This window comes from Mercenaria mercenaria, chromosome 3 (genome assembly GCF_021730395.1).
Source record: "Mercenaria mercenaria strain notata chromosome 3, MADL_Memer_1, whole genome shotgun sequence".
Lineage (NCBI taxonomy): Eukaryota > Metazoa > Mollusca > Bivalvia > Venerida > Veneridae > Mercenaria > Mercenaria mercenaria.
This window is the reverse complement of record NC_069363.1, coordinates 26,875,670-26,881,669: the sequence shown is the minus strand read 5'-3', so window position 1 is coordinate 26,881,669 and position 6,000 is coordinate 26,875,670.

Sequence of the window (6,000 nt, the reverse complement as noted above, 5' to 3'; positions counted from 1 at the left end):
TCAGAGTGCGCGCGTGTCTGTCGCTTCGTATATACATGTCCTACTGATAAAATAAAACATACAAAACGGTCTGAACGCATAGAAGACTAGACGCCTGCTCCCTTTCCATCTTTATTCTACAGTGTTATGTTAAAGTAACAGTAAACGTCTTATAAAGTAAAAGCACGACAATCACATTACTTGATTGTTAATTGTACACCAAAGTTTTCTACTGGGAATTATGAGGCATCCAAATTAAACGCGTCACTAGAATGTTAAGCCGAGAAAAACAATACAAGCTTCTAAAAAATCGGATTTTGTGGCTTTTTGTAATTAAAAAATTCAAATGACCTCAGATCAATGAAGACCATTTTCATTGGATGCTAAGGTCTTTAGAAAATTAATGGTTGTTTGAAACGCTTTCCCCAAAGAATAGTGTAGAGATCGATTTTGTACTACATCTCTATCATTCAAGCAACATAAATCTAGTTGTAAAAAAGATCTTATGTGTAGCGTAGCCATTGTCTAAGTCAACACCAAGTCTAATTTTCTATCATTTTATTGCGTTAGTTTTCTGAATAATAGTTTTTGTTTATAACATAAATGTACATATTTTTCAACATGATTATTTCGACACATATTATTTGTTTTCTCTCGCTTCGGTCTTTTGACCGCTCCTTAGAGCCATGTCACTGGCTAAAGCCCCGAACGATAAATATTTTTCACAAAGCTTGGTCATATACAGCATTTGATCGAACTCTCGTTAAAATACATAGACATTTGATTTAAGAGTCATCATTAACGCATGCCAGTTATTCCATTAAACTAGCAATTCATAGAAACAATTGTACATATCATTCTTTCTTGACCATAAAACGCACCTGCAACAGGATTTATCGCAGATTACTGTACTTTAATCATGGATAAGACTTCCTTATGACGTTAAGTGAATTATTTTGCCCGCCTAATAATCGATTCAGGGTGAGTGTTCTGTTATAATAAAATCTGTTAAAGCACAGAATGCAAACAAACAAAATAATAGCAGACTCGGTTTGATTGAGTCTGTTCGTGAGAGGTAATGAAATATGCAACACCCCTCACACCCCCTAGCACCGGCTTATAACACTTCTTTTATATCATTTCCATTCCGAAATAGCTGTTATATAAAACAGTATATCAAATGTGGTAGGAGTCTTTCTGAGCGCGTCTCTGATGCCCAATATTATGTCGACATACTTTTTCATATCATAATTTTCCATAATGATCATCAGTATGTTCTCCCATGTAAATGCTTATTACTTTGACCCTAGACCATTACGCATACAAATAAAGGTCTTGTACAAATTAAATGCTCAGTTCCAATCAGTCGGTACAATTCCATGAAAGTTACAGAGGTAAATTAACTTAATGTGCAGGTTTCATTCTCCTTCGTTAGTCGCGACATCTATTTTCGTAGCAATGTCTATTTCCAAGTAATTATTGATGTTAGCCACAGTTTGATGCACAGGAATAACGAACACAGGGAAATTCAAGTCAATGCACGTTTGTCCAGGGCCAAAGATATAAATTTATTGTTGTAAGGATCTCACATAAGATATATTAACCTCGTTAAAGCATAGAATTGTATGTAATGTTTTCGTCATTGCCTTTATGACTTGGTGTACAAATGTATTTTATGGATAAGCATGCATATCATACACTAATTATAGAATGAAATAAGTTTTATATCATGAGGGTAAAACACTTGCTTGCTTATGAGTAAAACTAAGATAAATAATGCAAATACATAGAGGCCACTCGAATAATGACATTAATACTTACGTTAAACGTACTCGAAAACGGGAACAAAGTTGAAAACCACACATACACCATCCAAAATAGACGAATATGCTAATGTATACAAAGTGCTAACATAATGCGCATGTACGTACACATAAGCACAAATGAATACAATAATTAAAGATGTAAAACACAGACACTGACAGCGCAACGGAACGATGACTTACAAAACCAACCATCACATTGGATCTATCCGTTTCATCATACCTACATGCCTGCCTGATACCTATCTAACTACTTACCTATATTTCTCGATCAATCTCTCAATCCTACCATCCACCCCACCATCCATTCATCTGTCCGTCCGCCCTGCCTGCCTATCTACGTACAATAATTCGTCCGCAAATAAATAAAAAAAATGTTAATATCTCTCTAACGGTTGACGTCATTTCAAATCTCAATACTGTACACAATAAACAATTTCTAAAATACACGTTCAACGCCTCCGAGGAAGGGAAATAAAAGTCAAGATACTTATTTCATATACATACGTAGCACTGTATGCACATTTATTTCTCTCAAACTGTTGTTCTTGCATCCTGCCAGAGATCTAGCGTTTTTCTCCTGATACATATTTTCAGTTCAACAAAGTGGACAAAGATAGTAGTACGTATAGATATTTTTCCTTAACCCTTTTTACACAAGGCAACACTCTGTTTATAGGATGAAAATGTTGAGTGAACATCGTTTACAGACTTACCCTAAACCCCATTTACACAAGGGAAACAATCTGTTTATAGAATGGAATTGTTGAGTGAACATCGTTCGTTAATCCTTATCCTGTCCATCGTATATCAATGTAACGGAAAAGTAATCTATTTATGGTATCTGCTTTACAGGATATCAAAGTTATGCATCTTAAAATCCTGAAGTATTTTTTAACTAAGTCTACAATAAAGTTAAAGCAGAGTTGTCTCCATGTTTCCCAATATTTTACCAAGGATCATTTATTTCGGCTCAAAAAACTCTTTTTCAGGAAATGAAAGTTTAATTATATTTTGGACTTTGATGCAGTTAACTTCACATACATCTAAAATGGGTTATGATGCCTACCTGACGTTTGTATTTCTAGTTCTACTGCCTACATTCTTTGTCGTCCTAATCCTAACCCAGTCCATGTTATACCAATGCAATGGAAAAGTCTATCTATGTTACCTGCTATACACAATAACGCATTCATTCTTTTAACAGACCTTGCTTTTTTCTTTGATTTTCTTGATTTTCTGAAGTTGCTTTCTAAAAATGTTCTACCTTGTGAAATTCTGTGGGTTTTAACTTTTTGTTAAAAAATCGGTTATTCAAATACAAAATCTGTCACATTATCTCCAGATTTCTTATGGTTAATGCTAAAAATTTCTCGCAACAATCAAAACAAAAATACAATTTGTAGGCGTTTACACGGACATTCAGAAATGTGTTTGAATGCCATGAAAGTATTAATTTTGTTTTTATACCATGTACGGATAAATTCGGAAATGTGGACTGTGACATAATAAAAATGGACTATGTATGAGGATGCAATTATTCACTAAACTGTCGTAAATTATTGCTATTATATTTATGACTGAAATACTGTTAAAAAGGTAGTTAGACATAAAACAAATACTACCGATTATTATGGTTGATTTGTTTTCAATTAACGTTAGTACCGTAGTTAATCTTTTACTTTCAGAGTTAATGCAAGCCTTAGATAACAGCTTCGTTCAGTATAGGGGAATTGGGAGTGTGTGACTAGTAGGCCCTCCTTCCTCGCGAAATCCAGGAATCTATTATATTATATATTGGACTTTGCACTTTGATGCACGTCTAAAATAGGTGATGATGCCTACCAGAAGTTTGTATTTCTAGTTCCACTGCCTACATTCTTTGTCTATCCTAATCCTAACCCTGTCCATGTTATATCAATGCAATGGAAAAGCCTATCTATGTAACCTGTTATGCACGCCTTCTTTTTTCTTTGATTTTTTTGATTTTCTCAAGTTGCTTTCTAAAAATATTCTACCTTGTGAAATTCTGTGGGTTTTAACTTTTTGTTACAAAATCGGTTATTTTAATACAAAATATGTCACACTATCTCCAGATTTCTTGATTTGATTTTTGCATATTTTGCTTTTCATATTACTGACTACTGTAGTACTTATGCATGTTTGTTTTCATGCCTAGAGTTACAGTGTGGATGGTTTACAGGAGATAATAATTACCTAAGCCTTCTATAAAGTTTAAGCGCAGTTGTCTCCAATTTTTCCACATATTTCATCCGGGATCATTTTTCGGCTTAAATAACTCTTTTTCAGATAATGATTATTTTATTTTTTTTTGGACTGTGCACTTTGATGCACTTAACTACACATATATCTAAACAGGTAGTGCATACTTGAAGTTTGTGATTTTAGTTACATTGTTAAGAATTCTCGTTTTAAAGGAATAGTAGTTGTTGCTTTCAATGGACCTTCGTTAACTTTCCATAATGATCAATTGTATGTCCTACCCAGTAAATGCTCATTACGATCACCTTTGTGACCTGAAGAAATAGCCCCGATGCAAATCAAACATTCAGTTCTAATCAGTCAGTTCAATCCACGAGGGAAATAGGGGTAATTAAAAGTCATTTGTAAGTTAAAACAAATGTTGAATTATCCTAGATTTCTCGAGATATCTAATAGTGGCTACTTTAGCGTAAATGGAGATCTTTAAATTGTTATTGATGTTTATATCAGGTATTCCAAACATGGATAGTCGACTGAATAGGGATATAGATTTGATAGAACGAATGAAAGCACTATGCATATAAAATTATCTAGATCTCATCAACATAATATAATATTAAAGCTAGACTTCTGTATTTAATCCGTCAACTTTAATACAATTATATTTTCGAAATTTAGTTCTAAAGTAATCAAAACACTGTGTACTTGTATGAATGAAAAAAAAAAACCTGAACAGTTTTGATTCAGGTCCACATAGTCTCTCTCACTAACTTTCTTAGGACAATTCTCTTTGCCAAGAGATGCCAGATATTATCTTTGCAATTCAAATAAAAGAAATGATACGATTGACATCTTCCACGCTCGGCGAGGTTGATTAGTTTTATGTCAGTTTCAGTCGCATAACGATGGTAACCATGGGGAATTGTTATCACAGTATCTGCCCTGTCTTGACAAAGTCTTATTTACTTTCTGTCAACTCGAATTGAGGTGGTCACAGTGTGTTATTCTCTAGGTTCCCAAAGCAATATTCTGCTAATCAAGTTTTATTCCACATTTTTATATTTCGTCCTTGCAGATTTGATGTGTTCTGAATTGTTGTGTGAAAGATTACTGTTGCTGGGTTTAACGTCGCACCGACACAATTTAGGTCATATGGCGACTTTCCAGCTTTGATGGTGGAGGAAGACCCCAGGTGCCCCTCCGTGCATTATTTCATCACGAGCGGGCACCTGGGTAGAACCACCGACCTCCCGTAAGCCAGCTGGATGGCTTCCTCACATGAAGAATTTAACGCCCCGAGTGAGGTGAAAGACTACTGTCTGTCTGCAGTACAGCCAACTGATCAAGCTCTTATCTTTGTACCAAGCTAAAAGTATTTAATGTGGTTTGTATTTTGAAGAAATGTTAAGTCTTGATATAGTGTGTATTTAGAAGAAATGATAAATTTGGATAAAGTGTGTATTCAGAAGAAAACAGCTTTGATATTGTGTGTATAATACAAGCCTACCTAGGAAATGGATTATGAAAACAGAGGTACCTTTTTATACTTGCAACATAATAATTGCTTTGTAATGAAGATTTACACTGTCTGAAATTATGCATCAATCGCTACAATTTATAAAGTTGTCTTACAGTTTAAGAATTATATTATTTTCATCCCATGATATTCCCATCTACTTTTACGCACATACAATATTGAACATTTTATCGTTATGAGTGAGAAAAATATGTGAAGGAACGTATTTTACTCTGTAAACTTCTAAAACCATCAAGCAAGATGTTAGGCAAACTGTAAGAGAAATTTTAACAGTATGAGAGAGAGTGAGAGAAAGAGAGAGAGAGCAAAAAAATATTGAAATGTATGTCAGCTTTTTTTCCAGGTTCTATGGAAAACAATCAGAAATGGACTCAATGTAGCTAAGTATAGCATAATTTAAACTAGATGCCCACGGACAACATGTCGAGCCCGCTCTTA